The sequence below is a fragment of the Humulus lupulus genome, chromosome 9 (assembly GCF_963169125.1).
Source record: "Humulus lupulus chromosome 9, drHumLupu1.1, whole genome shotgun sequence".
NCBI classification, from domain to species: Eukaryota; Viridiplantae; Streptophyta; class Magnoliopsida; order Rosales; family Cannabaceae; genus Humulus; species Humulus lupulus.
The window spans coordinates 38,367,019-38,382,545 of record NC_084801.1 but is presented as its reverse complement, the minus strand read 5'-3'; the positions used below and the strand labels follow the sequence as shown (position 1 = coordinate 38,382,545).

Sequence of the window (15,527 nt, the reverse complement as noted above, 5' to 3'; positions counted from 1 at the left end):
TCAGTTTGGCCATTTGACTGGGGGTGATATGGTAATGCAGTGCGGTGGTATACACCGTAGCGGGCTAAGAGTGCATCAAGTTGTTTTTGACAAAATGACTCCCTTCATCACTAATGAGAGCTCGGGGTGTACCAAAACAAGTGAAAATGTGTTTATAGAGAAAGTTCAATACAGTTTTACCGTAATTGGTCTTCGTAGCAGCCGCTTCCACCCATTTAGAAACATAATCGACTGCTAGCAGGATATATTCATTATTGTAAGACGGTGGAAATGGACCCATGAATTCAATACCCCAAGCATCAAACAGCTCAACTTCCAAAATCACATTGAGGGGCATCTCATTTCTCCTTGAGATATTACCAGTGCACTGACACCGATCACAAGCCTTCACAAAAATATTAGGATCTTTAAATAAGGTTGGCCAGTAAAAACCACTCTGCAATACCTTAGCTGTTGTTCTAGTACCTCCAAAATGCCCACAACATTGTAAGTTGTGGTATTGGGAAAGAATAGAATGCATCTCAACCTCAGGTACGCAATGACGAATAATTTGATCAACACAATGCTTATAGAGAATAGGTTCCTCTCAGTAGTAATGCTTCACCTCAGAGTAAAATGTCTTCAACTGTTGCCTTGTCATTTCAGGAGGCACAACCTTTGCAACAAGGAAATTCACAAAATCCGCAAACCAAGGCACAACAAGATTTTCACTTACCCCAAAAAACCGATCATCTGGAAAGAAGTCATTGATCTGCACAGCTTTCTCATTCTGACTCTCTTCTATTTCTAGTCTCGAAAAGTGATCAACTACCAGGTTTTCAGTACACTTTTTATCACGAATATACATATCAAACTCTTGTAGCAATAGGACCCATCTGATTAAGCGAGGATTTTCATCCTTCTTAGTCATCAAGTTCTTGATAGCAGAGTGATCAGTGTACACGATCACCTTATTACCAATCAGATAGGGTCTTAACTTGTCAAAAACAAATACTATAGCTAGCATCTCTTTTTCTGTTGTGGATTAATTCGACTGTGAATCATTGAGAGTTCTAATAGCATAATAAATGGAGAGAAATACCTTATCAATACGTTGCCCAAAAACTGCACCCATAGCATAGTCACTATCGTCACACATCAATTTGAACTGTAAGTCCCAGTTTGGAGCCACAACTATAGGTGCAGATATCAGCTTCCTTTGAGTACCTTGAAAGCACGAAGGCACTCCTCATTAAAATAAAAAACCACACCATTCATCAACAGTGAAGAGAGAGGCTTAGACACTTTAGAAAAATATTTGATAAATCGTCGATAAAATCCTCCATGGCGAAGGAAACTTCTCACACCTTTCACTGACACAAGAGATGGCAATTTTTGCTTTATCCACCTCAATTCCATCTCTAGAAATCTTGTGTCCCAGAACAATTCACTATTTTACCATAAAATGGCATTTTTCCCAATTCAACACCAGATTTTCTTTTTCACAACGATTCAACACATTTTCCAAGTTACCCAAACAGTTGTCAAACGATGAGCCATAGACAGAGAAATCATCCATGAAAATCTCAATACTCTTTTCCACCGTATCTGAAAAGATTTCCATCATGCACCGTTGAAATTTTTCTGGAGCATTACATAATCCAAATAGCATTCTCCTGAAAGCAAATGTGCCATAGGGACATGTGAATGTTGTTTTCTCTAGATCCTTTGGTGCAATAGCAATCTGATTGTACCCTGAATACCATCCAAGAAACAGTAGTAGCTGTGGCCTACTAATCTGTCAAGCATTTGATCAAGGGAAGGAAAAGGAAAATGATCCTTCCTTGTAGCCTTGTTGAACTTGCGGTAATCAATAGAAATCTGCCACCCTGTCACAGTTCTCGTTGGAATGAGTTCATTTTTTTCATTTTTTACCATGGTCATACCACCCTTTTTAGGTACCACTTGTACTGGGCGCACCCATGCACTATCACAAATTGGGTAGAACACCCTGACGTCCAACCATTTAAGAATCTGCTCAAGTATAACCTCCTTCATTGATGGATTGAGTCATCTCTGAGCCTCTATAGATGGTTTTCTATCTTCCTCCAATAAAATTTTATGCATTACTGTTGAAGGACTTATTCCTCTAATATCCACCAATGTCCACCCAATGGCCAATTTATGATCCCGTAAGACCCTCAACAATTTCTCCAATTCTATTTTTGAGAGGTGGACTGAAACAATTACAGGTAAAGTCTTCTTCTCTCCCAAGTATGCATAACATAAATGATATGGAAGAGCCTTTAATTCCAACTGCGGTGGCTGCTGAATGGATGTTAATGGTCTTTCAGGCCCCTCTGCTAACTCTTCAAACTTCTTCCTGTATGGTTGGTAAGAATTTATCCAATCTACCTATTATCTCATCTCAGCATCATCATCATCTACCTCACCACCTATTAACACCGCCTCTAAAGCATCACTCCTTACCCTTCTTTTCGAGACTGCTTTCTCTATCACATCCACAATGTAGCAACTGTCACTAGCCACCGGATACTTCATTGCCTTGAAGACATTAAATACCACTTCATCTCCTTGAACTCTGAGTTTAAGCTCTTCCTTTTGAACATCAATGAGAGCGTGGCCTATGGCTTGAAATGGTTTATCGAGAATAATAGGTACATCCATATCCTCCTCCAGATCAAGAACGATAAAGTCAGCAGGAAAAATAAACTTATCCACCTTCACAAGAACATCTTCAATGATACCTCTTGGATGCTTCACTGATCAATCTGCTAATTGTAGAGTGACTGTTGTTGGCTTGCCTCACCCAAACCAAGTCTTCTGAACACGGATAAGGGCATTAGATTAATACTCGCCCACAGATCACACAAAGCATGCTTACATTCAAAATTTCCAATTGTGCAAGGTATAGTAAAGCTCCCGGGATCTCTCAACTTTTGGGGCAACTTCCTCTGCAATATTGCACTACATTCTTTAGTGAGCGCCAAAGTTTCATAATCTTCTATCTTCCTCTTCTTGGACAGAATCTCTTTCATGAACTTCACATAACTAGGCATCTGCTCCAAGGCCTCAGCAAAAGGAATATTGATATGCATTGTTTTAAACACCTCTAAAAACTTAGAAAACTGTTTATCAAGAGTAGTTTTTCTAAGCCTCTGAGGATATGGAACACGAACTGGCTAGTCAACAACAATTGGAGGATTCTTTTCTGAACTCTGGTGGTCTTCAGTAACCCCTTTCCCAATTGTATCAGATTTCTCACCCAACTTATCATTCTGAACTACTAACTGTTGTACACTGGGCTGCTCAATTTGTTTGCCACTCCTAATAGTAATTGCCTGAACTTTCTCCTTAGGGTTAACTTCAGCGTTGCTAGGCAAGTTTCCCTGTGGTCTATTATTTAGCATATTAGCCAACTGCCCCACTTGTGTTTCAAGATTTCTGATAGAAGATCTAGTCTTTGTCATGAACTGAGTTTGGGTGTTGGCGAGAGTCAATATTGCAGCTTGTAATTCATTAGGCCTGTCTGGTGGAGCTTGATTCATTGGTTGTTGAGGCCTAGACTATTGCAATGAAGAGGCTTGATTCATTGGTTGCTGAGGCATATTCTGCGGAAACTGGCCCTGAAACTGAGGTTGCTGGCCCTGATTGTTCCTCCATGAAAAATTGGGATGATTTCTCCACCCAGGATTGTAAGTGTTGGAGAATGGATTATTGAATGGCCTCTGAAAATTTCCCACAGCTTGAACCTAAGCTTAGTCCATGGGAATGTTATTATTACTACCAGCAGGACATTGACCAAAAGAATGAGAACCACCACACATGTCACACCTAGCTGCCATCTAAATCGCATTAGCAGATACAGTATTATGTTGTAATTGTTTTGTCAAGGAGGCCACTTGTGCTGTCATAGCAGTAATTGCATCAAGTTCATGCACCCAGCCACCTTTCTAACCCTAGATGACCTCTCATCAGACCACTGATGATTATTTGGGGCCATGTCGTCTAGCAGCTCATATGCTTCATTGGAACTCTTCCTCATGAATGCCCCACCAGTTGTAGCAATAATAATCGTTCTTGTTGTACCACACACCACTTCTCTATACCATGGTGGGGGCATTTCCTCAATAACTCCTTGAAACGCTCCCATGCATCATATAATGACTCTCCATCCATCTGATAGAAGTTATTAATTTCTCCCCTCAATTTAGTCGCCTTCGTGGGAGGGAAAAACTTAGCCAAAAAATTTTGAGCAAGGTCTTGCCAATTGTATGTTTATATTTTTAAATTGTTTTATATTAAATGTGATATGTTTGTAAATATGTATTTAATAATTTTCTTGTATTAATAAAAAAATCAATTTTTGTATATGTTTTTTTGTGGTTAAATATTTGTATATATGTAAATTGATGTATTTGTTAATGCATATATATGTTTTGTATGATCTAGGAATATTCTGGTTATATATGTGTTTAATTTATAGGTTTTAAATTTTTTGGGATAGTTTGAAATATAGTCGTTATGTTGCCCAAATCCTGTTAAGGTTAGTAAAATTAATAAATGTTTAATAATTAATTAAATAAAAGTTTAAGTATAATTAAAAAATACATCAAAACATTAATTTTAACTATAATTTAAATAAAGTAAAATTTCCAATCATAATAATTAAAATTTAATTTTAACATTAATATTAAATGTTTTGTAATTAAAAAAATTTTAAAATATAAATGATTTAATAAAATATAATTAAGTAAAATATAAATATAATAAAATTGTTATTAATTAAGCAAATAATAAAATACAAATTGAAGAATTTAATAAAAAATTACAAAATGAAATTAATGTATAATTAAATTAATTTTAAAATAAAAGTATTAAACAAGTAAATGATTTAAAAAAAATTGTAATAATTAATAATTAGCTACATTTTCTTTGGTAAATATAAATAATTATTTTTGCCAGAGATAGGATATTATTATCACTTAGTGATAATAAGGGAGACAAACGGTCATGAAATATTTTGACTATCATTTCCCTTATTTTAAGACAATTATTAATATTTTATGAATTATTTCACTTGAAGATGGCGAGCAACAGAAGTTGGATGAGTGCGAGAAATCGTTGGTCTCTAGAGTATAGAAATGGTGTTAAGGAGTTCTTCGAGATCGCTAAAAATCAGGTGAACGGTTGGGGTTTGGTTCATTGTCCGTGCAAGAAATGTGGGAATGTTAAGTTCCAGCCTATAAATGCAATTTCAATGCATTTATTCAACAATGGCATCATACAGTCCTACAAAGTATGGCATTACCATGGAGAGGCGTTGCCGCGGCCACCAGATGTGGTACGAGATCAGGATAGGGATGAGATAGCAGATATCCTAGAGGATGTTTACGCTGAAGATGATGGTTCCGCTGGAAACTATAATGATCCTCCCCAAGATGGTGTTTAACATCGCGACAAGTATGAAAATTTATTTAAGGAGATGTCAAGTGAACTGTACCCGGGTTGCCGAAAATATTCCGTGTTGAACTTCTTGGTGATGCTGATGCATCTAAAAGTTATTAACAAGTGCAACAATCATTACTTTGATGGTTTTCTAGAATTGTTAGTTGACTCTATGCCTGACGGATCAATTTTACCTAAGCCTAACTATGAGGCGAAGGAAAAGTTGCAGAGTATTGGATTGGGATATGAGTCCATCGATGCTTGCAAGCATGACTGTGCACTGTTTTGGAAGGAGAATGAGAATTTGGAATTCTGTCCAGTTTGTGGTGAGTGCCGCTGGCAAGATAATCGTGGGAACGGGAAGAAAGTGGCTCATAAGGTCATGCTGTACTTTCCGTTGACGCCAAGATCGAAAAGGTTGTATAATTCGAGATATATTGCAGAGGATATGAGATGGCACTATTCTAAAAGGCCAAAGGAATATGGTGTGATGAGGCACCCCCCTGATAGTAAGGCGTGGAAGCACCTTGATGAGTTGTACCCATCTTTCGCAGCTGAACCTCGAAATGTTAGGCTTGGGTTGGCTACAGATGGTTTCAATCCTTTTGGGAACATGAGCAACTCTTACAACATGTGGCCTGTGATACTTGTCCCATTCAACTTGTCGTCGTGGAAGTGCATGAAACCACAGTCATTAATGTTGTCTATTCTAATTCCAGGTCCTTCTTCACCTGGAAAAGATATCGATGTCTATATGAGACCTTTGCTTGATGAGTTGAAGGAGTTATGGGTGAATGGTGTCGAGACACGAGATTCATACAATAGTACCTTGTTCATTATGCGTGCAACAATCTTGTGGACCATTAACGACTACCCCGCTTATGCTATGATGTCTAGGTGGAGCACAAAAGGGTACAAGGCGTGCCCCACATGCAATGAAGAAACTCCCTCTGTATGGATTAGAAGTAAAATTGCATACATTGGCCATAGAAGGTTTCTTGATATGGATCATGAATGGAGGAGTAAACGAGTACTATTCGACGGTAACAAGGTACTCAGGCCACCACCGAAAGATTACTCCGGTGATGATGTGTTGAAGCAATTAGAGAATTTGTAGATTAGACAACCTAGGAAACACAAAATAATTTGGTGGTGTGTGTAGTGCACCAAAATTATTTTTTTTTTAGATTATTTAAAATTTTGTGATTTATTTGATTTAAATGTTAAGTGTGATAAATTGTTTTTTTATTTTTTATTTAAGTGTTGTTATTTTATTTGGTTGATTATTTGTTTTATTTGATTGTGTGTTATTTTATTTAATTTTTAGGAATGTTTTGGTTAATTAATTTAATAAGTGAATAATTGTGTAACATGTTATTTTACTATTAGTGTTACATTTTATTAAGTGTGACAATTGAGGTAATTATGTGAGCTATGTGGAATGCACTAAGGTGCATGATAGATAGTAATGCACCCTAGTGATTTAGTGTGTGCTAGTGCATGGTAGCATGGTGCACATGTGTAGATTTTCTACACATTTTATGTTTCCTTATTTTAGATTTTATTTGGGTTAATTTATTTTTAAAAGAAAAAAGAAAAGAAAAGGGAAATAGGGAGTTGGGCGTGTGACCTAGTGGGAAAGGAATAATTTCCTTAAGATGGTAAAAATCAAAAATTGAAGACCATGATCATTTGGGGATAGGCATGATCATATTATTACTCCTTTATATCTTTTAAAAATAAAGAGGAATTAAGAAAAATAAAAGAGAATGGAAACTTACCTTATTGTGTTAGGGGAGACTTTATGGGAGGATTTGTGATAAAGGGGCTATGAAAGGAGAGAAGAGCCATTGCTCTTGTGTGTGTGTGGCTGCCGTGACCTAGAGAGAGAGAGAGTGGCGTGTAGAGAGAGAGAGAGAGAGAGAGGAAGAAAGAAAGAAAGGAAGAAGGAAGGAGAAGGTGAGGAGGAACCCCTCCTAGAGTATGTCTTCTTGTTTTCTCTTTTGCATAATCTCTCTATTTGATAATATGATATTGATTTGTGTTATTTTCTTGTGTGTGTTTGGGTTCTTCCTTCTCCTCATGGTGGCTTTCCCATAAAAACCCTAGGCTTGAAACAAGGGTGTGGAGTTTGGGTATTGATCTTTTGTGTTCTTGATTTTACAATCAAGAGAGGTAATGGCATTTTCTTAGCCCTTATATTGTTTTTGGTGGGTTGTATATGAGGTTTTGTTAATGGTGCTAATGGTTGATTTTGGTAGGATTGATGTATAGGATTTGGATTTTGTGAGAGTATGATTTGTGTTTAAGGGTTGGGATGTTGATTTTGCTATGCATAAAAAAATTGTGATAATCTATGAGTGCATGTTTGGTGATTTCGGCCTAGGTACACCCAAGGGTGTTCTTGATATGTTGTGTGATTTACAATATATTAGATCCATGTTTTAGGACCTATGTTATATGGGTAAGAGAATAAATGGCAATCTTGATATCTTGATCATGAAATTTTGTTAGATGCATGTTATATTTTGAATGACTAAATTATAAGATGCATGAAAATAATGATAGAAATATGTTAGGTTAATATAAGGCATATGTGAATATGGTGCTTATAAATTACTATATGTTATTTTATTGATAGTGTTTTGTTGGTTTTCATGGAATTGCAACAAATGGTTTTTAAAAGGATTCATGTGAATATGTTAGTGATATTAGAATCATGCATATTATAAGAGTATAATGAGATTTTAAGCATGTATGATTTTATGTCATTTTTGAGACAAAAGTTGAGTTTTATAAAGAATTAAGCTTGCAGTTTTTTTTTTAAATAATTGGGTAAAAGTTGATAAAAAAGATGAGTTGCATGCATAAAAAATGTTCTTGATGAATATGTTAATTTTTATGAAATTAAAAGAGGATTTTAAGTCTCATGTTATGATATTTTACCCAATTAATTTCCTACAGAATTTTTATTGAATTTTGAGAAAATATGGGTTTATAAAATTGAATATGGTGATTTTAATGATAATAATAGTTGCTGGAATTTCGTAATAAAATATGAAGTAAGTTTCACTAAAAATAAATTTGATTAATTTTTGGAATAAATTATTTTTCCTAAGTTATGGTAATATTGAAAAATGATATTTTTAATGGTATGAATGCATATTTTGATAAGTAATGATTTTTCATTTATTTTTATTGAGAAAAATATTTAGACTATATTTATTTGTGATTTTTGAATAAAATAAATGGTGGCTGAAAGTTTGTTTTAAAAAGGTTAACAATTGTTATTAAATTGTCACATATGGATTTTTGCTACTTAAAAACTAAGTCTTAAGTAATTTAAATCAAAATGTATTATCCCACACTTAAAATATATTTTTCACATCATTTTTGTAACACAATGATAAAATTTATTTTTCTAAAGGGACATATTAAAAATAGGCATTTTAATTAAATCCAAGCTTGTTGGGTAATTCTTGGTAAATTAATATTTATTTAATGAAAATGTCACATATTTTATTTTGAGCTAAAATAAAATAAATTTATAAAATAAAATAAAATAAAATTTTGAGAAATTTAATCAACTTAGAAATTTTAAGAAAAATAAAGCATGTAATATGTCTATTGATTTTAAAAAAATAAAAGAAATGTAGAATTATCGTTTTTGAAAAACGTCTTTATTACGCAACGTTCCCACGTATGCATGTTACATGCAAATCAACTTTTACGTCCAAAATCATGATTATTATTCAACTATGTGATCTTTATAAAACAATCATGTTAGTAAAATGGGTAGAACGAGCATTATTCTTTTTGGCGATAATTGCATGTTTAGTGTAACTGTTATCATGAGTGCATGGCCCATGCACACATGAGTTGTATGGAAGGGCAAAATAGTAATTTTATGAACCTAAGAAACGTTATTTTGATTATTATATAGGCTCGTTGAAAGATTGTGAAATTCTTAGCTTGGACCTGAGGTAAGGAAGTTAGATAGATTTTATGATTTTATGCTATGAATGGTAAGGCTATTATATGAATGAACTGTTATGAAATTATGAATGCCTTAATGTGATGATCTGTTGAATGTGATATGTGTATGGATGTTAGATACATCAAACAGAATGCGATGTTAGATACATCAAACAGATTTCGATGTCAGATACATCGAACGAGTTACTAAGGACATTGAGACGTGACTCCTAGGGCGGACGCGCCGAGGTTATTCAAGGACCAGTGATCTCTTGTTTACCTCATAGGGTGACATGGACAACTAGCGTTCCATGTTCATCATGTATGCTGTATGTTTGTGATATGATGATATGTCACATTTATGTTATGATATGATGATATGTCACATTTATGTTATGATATGATGAAACGTTACGTTTATGTTATGATATGATGATATGTCACATTTATGTTATGTTATGATGAAACGTTACGTTTATGTTATGATGTGCTGAAATGTTACGATTATGTTATGATATATCATGATGTTTTAGATGAACGTTAGTGTTTGGTTGTTTGTTGTTTTCTTACTTGCTTATTTGTTTGTACTTCCTTACTGGGCTTTTAGCTCACCCCCCTTACTTTCCTTCCAGGTAGCAAATAGGTTTTCTCTATGGCACGCGTGGTGATGTGAGGAGTTCTTTCATCATGGGGTGTATGGCGTGGGGAAATCCTATGGACGATAAAACGATCAACGTAGATCGCCATTTAAATTATGTTTTATTTTAAGAGACTTTCCTAAATTATCAGTGGGACTCTGTTATTTAACTTAATTGGTTTTTCTTTGAACTTTGCATAAAAACCTATGTTTTATTTTAAACTTATGGCGCCAACTTGCATGATTTTAAATAAGTCCCCCTGAGACTTTAATAATGGATGGTATTCTTTTATAAATTATGTTATGCGAATGTTTTGTAAGTATTAGTCTAGGGCGTTCTTTACAGTGTGAAATGCAAAAGGGCTCCAATTGAACTTAATTGGTCGAAGAAGAGCACATTTTTCTAGCTTGATTATTGGAAGGAATTATTGCTGAGGCATAACTTGGACGTAATGCACATTGAGAAGAATGTTTGCGACAATGTCTTGGGAACTTTGTTGAACTTAGAGAGAAAATCTAAAGACACTAACAAGGCAAGACTTAATCTACCAGGCATGAAAATTAGGGAAAAACTCCACCTCTGCAAAGAGGGAAACAAGTGGAAGAAACTGCATGCTAGTTACACACTCAGTGTCCTGGAGCGTTGAGTTTTTTGTGAATTTGTGAAGTCAATTGAATTCCTAGACGGTTTTGCTGCAAACCTTTCAAAGAATGTCCATGTCAATGATAGCAAGATAACTGAGCTGAAATCACACGATTGCCACGTGTTGTTTCAGCAGTTGTTGCCCGCCGCAATTAGATTGTTTTTGGTTCCTGATGTTCGGAAGCCAATTATTGAGTTGTACGATTTTTTCAAAAAACTTTGTTCATGAACTTTGAATGTGAAAGACCTTGAGAAGATGGAGACAAACATTATCACAATTTTATGCAAGTTGGAAATGATATTTCCTCCAACATTTTTCGACATTATGGTGCATTTGGTTTTGCATCTTCCGAAAGAGGCAATTCTTGGTGGTCCTGTGCACTTTAGATGGATGTATCCCATTGAAAGTTCAATGGTGGTTTACAAATAATATGTAAGAAATCGTGCACATCCGGAAGGTTCAATCGCAGAAGCTTACGTGGTCAACGAGTCCTTAACCTTTTGCTCAATGTACCTCCGGGTGGTTGAGACACGATTCAATCGACCTGAGAGGAATGATGATTGCATTGAATCCCAACCAAATTGGGAATATTCTATTTAGAAGGTTGTTGGTCATCCATTTGGTAAGAAATCAAGTATGCTCCTCAATCCGAAGTCAAAGAAAAAGGCTGAGTGGTATATCTTGAACAATTGTGCCGAAATTAAGGAGTACCTTAGGTGTGTTTTCTAGTCTTTTTCAATAAATTTGTTTGGTTTATATACTGAGTAAAGGAAAAAATCATAACATTGTTGTCCGTTTGTAGTGAGCATATGGATGAATTAAGAAGACGGGGGGGCTCGAATCTTGAAGTTCAACAAGAAGCTAATTTTCCTCAGTGGTTCAAAGAACGAGTATGTATATTAGTCAATTCTTTTCCGAAACCCCACTTAATCAATCCAAAACTAACTTTCAATGTTAATGTTGATAGGTGAACGGTTTGCATGAGTCAACACCTACTGAAGTGAATAATGAATTGTATGCTCTTGCAAACAAATCAAGTGACACCGTGTTCTCATATCCAGGGATGATAGTGAATGGTGTGAAATTTGTGATTCATGGTTGTGATATGAAGCTTAAAACACAAAATTGCGGTGTAATGATTCCAAGTGAGGAAGGAGTGAACTACTATGGAGTTCTGGAAGAAGCAATTGAATTTTCCTACTTGATGGGTTACAGTGTTCTCCTATTCAAGTGTAGATGGTTCAATACAAGTAGAATTAAAGTGGAATCCAATTTTACGAGCGTATATGTGAAGGAATAATGTTATAAAGATGATCCTTTCGTTCTCACATCTCAAGAGAAGTTGGTGTATTATATTCGAGATGTGAAAAATGGGGATGATTAAAGGCTCGTTAATGAATACATTTCGAGGAATGTATGGGATTTCTCAAATCCGGATGTTGATGATACTGAGACCACAAATGATATACCAATATTGCAAGAAGTTAATTCTTCTTCATTTCAGTTGTGGGTAGAACTTCCAATTTTTGATAATCTTCAGTATGATCGGGTTGATGTCAATCCCACTGAAGTGTACAACGTCAATGATTTGGTTGGTTGGGTATGAAGACGATGAGGATGACGATAATGTTCTAGTCGATAGTGATAGTGATAGTGGTGTTCATAATGATGTTGTAGTTAGTGATGATGAGGACAATGATATGTAATTTAAACAAGTATATGTAACTTTATATTTAATTCAATGAAAACTTTATTTATTATCATTTATTAATGATAGTATCAGATATAGGTACACATGCACTTAGTGGATGCCTTGAGGATAATCAATGTATTCATGTACTGATTCTCATATTTTAAAGATATTTGATGAAATATCTTGAAAAAATGAGAATTAGTACATGATTGCTTACTATCTCCAAGGGATCCACTATGTCAGAATAGGGTAGGTTGGGAAAGACAATAAGTAATAAAATGTTAATTTTATATGCATAAAAAAAGTAATAGACATGCACCTAGTGGATGCCTTGGGGATAGCCAATGTATTCATGTATTGCTCCTCATTTTTTCAAGATGTTTGAGAAACATTTTGAAAAAATGAGGAGAAGCACATGACTGCTTACTATCTCCAAGGGATCCACTAGGTCAAAATAGGGTAGGTTGGGAAAGAACATAAGTAATACAATGTTAATTTTATAACAAAAAAACAATAGACATGCACCTAGTGGGTGCCTTGGGGATAGCCAATGTATTCATGTACTGCTCCTCATTTTTTCAAGATTTTTGAGAAACATTTTGAAAAAATGTGGAGAACTACATGACTGCTTACTATCTCCAAGGGATACACTAGGTCGGAATATGGTAGGTTTGGAAAGACCATAAGTAATAAAATGTTAATTTTATAACAAAAAACAATAGACATAAATAATTTGAATTAGTTAATTAATGAATATTTTAATGTAGAATGGCCGAACCAAGTAATGACACCGGTGGTCACTCCAAGAGGGGCAGGGGACCTTATTACGGTGCTATTGACCACGATTTTGGCCAACGTTGAGTAGACGTCAAAACAACAATGAACCTTCAAGAGAAAAATACGACACAGATAATTTTATAGTGGTTCAGCCCCAATTTATTAGTAATAGCTTAATCCACTTGAAGTTGTGATATATATCCTACACTTAAGATCAGATGAACTTGAGCCCACTGAGTTTCTTAAGTGTAAGAAGAAAAATACATAGTTTCTCTCTCTAAACTCTCTTAGAAAATGCCCGAAGAATACCCCAAGTAACAGTCCCAAAGTCTCCAAACTAGAGAGTTTTTCTCAGTCTAAAAAGATCAGATCCCTAAAATGATGCCATGAGCCATTTATTTATAGGCTTATGGATCGTACATCAGATATTCCCTTTGACCGGGTCTTTTCTGTTACTCTCACAATATTTAATTAATAATAACATTTACAATACAACAATATGCGACTTCTTTGGGATAAACTGAGAGATTCCCGCGTAGGTATGACTAATTCCAGCCGAAGCCATTACTGGAACTTCGCTTGCATAATGATGATCTGTCAAAATAGGTGACTGGTCGGCCATGCACTCCACCGGTGTAACATGGCACATCTCTGGTCTAGCGTGACACTTCTCTGGTCTAACATGACACATCTCTGGTCTAACATGGCACATCTCTGGTCTAGCATGACACATCTCTGGTCAGTCAAAAATCTTCACCGATCGGACATAAATTCTATCAGATCGGTCATATCACTTTATCACAACTCCGAAGACCCAACACATTTATTGACTATTAATGTGCCATTTACTGACCATGCATTTCCACTTGTCACTTCTGATTGCCATGTCATCAAACTGAAATTTTAGGGATAACATTTGCCCCCGAAGTTTATTATATGATTTACTCGTATGATAAACTTTTTCTCTAGCAAAATGTTTTTGAGGTCATCCAAAAGCTTCCATCCGGTCAGTAACTTTCACTTTTGTATTCTTCAAATTCCATTTTTTCATCTTGTGTAGTACCCCATGAGTAGGAAAACATGTTTTCTCCACGTTTTTTAGTAAACTTGTTCTTGCTTAGCTGATTAGAAATGCCTATTTGGTCCTCGGGGACCCAAATAATTTCTTAACTGCTGACCCTTGGGTGCTTTGTTTCCTGCTACTGTGATGCCCGCCTTGTGGGTTGGGAATGCCCTCTCCGTTTGGGGCACATAACCTCCTCGGATAGCAGCCCTTGGCATGCTGGCTCCTCGGCACTAGGGCAGAGCCCCTCGGATGCGCGCCTCCCTTGGTGCACCAGGCTTCTCGGACGCGTGGCACAGCCACTCAGATGCGCACCTGCCAGCTCCTCGGATGCATGGCAGCAGCTCCTCAGATGCACCTGCAACAGCTCCTTGGATAACAGGTGCCAATATCGAGAAGGAGTTGACCACCAAAAAAGTTAGCCATTTGAAAGTAGAGTTTAATGCACAAACTGGAGAAGCTATTCAAACGTACGGCAAGTGGTTCAACAATTCCATGGCTCGTGATTTGCGTGACACCGTACCCCCAACTACACTAGCTTGGGAACAAGTAACACTAGCTGATATCCAAGTTATTCGGCATAGGCTATCTGTAAGCATTTTTTAAATCTTTAATAACTCACTATTAAAGATTTTTTCTATCTTCATAATATTTTAACAAATTCCAAGTTTAATTATGATTTTTGGACAAGTTCATTTATCCACAAGACAATCCAGTAATCAACGATGCCATGGTAAGACAAATGCAAAAGCATCTGACTGATTGGCGCCACACGATGAAGAAACACTGGGTAGAGGTTGGAGGATAGGTGGACAACGAGAGAGCGAAGTCAAAACCTTTTGGGTCAATTACTTCTTCTGATTGGGTAATTCTATGCGATTTTTGGGCATCTGATTCTCAGCAGGTATGCCTTAGATTTTACATTAATGTTTAATTATAAAATTACAACTAGATTAATGAGTACTATTTTCTGTTTGAAGCGTATATCGAAGAGAAATAATGAAGCACGAGAAAAAATGATCATACTAGAAGGATACGGTTCCAAATCCATCGTTGCCCATGTTTATGATCACGTAAATTATAATGACCTATATCCTTACATTTATGAAAATATTATAAAGGTAAAAATGTTTAAATAATTTGCTGTTTTTGATGGACTCGTCTACTAGCCAGCTTCTGAGTATGATCGACACATTCGAGCACCTCCCCAAGAAGAAGGATAAGTGGATTAGTGATGTAGCAGCGACAAAACATGTAACTTGCATAACCTTAACTAATTTATGATCATTT

General features: G+C 35.8%; 1 non-coding gene across 1 annotated transcript; it reads left to right on the top strand.

The window, feature by feature from the left end:
• The first annotated feature begins 4,105 nt into the window (after positions 1 to 4,105).
• On the top strand, positions 4,106 to 4,212 carry LOC133802694 (small nucleolar RNA R71). The gene has a single exon (XR_009877439.1). It is a non-coding gene; the product is annotated as a small nucleolar RNA R71 (small nucleolar RNA).
• Positions 4,213 to 15,527: the final 11,315 nt, after the last annotated feature.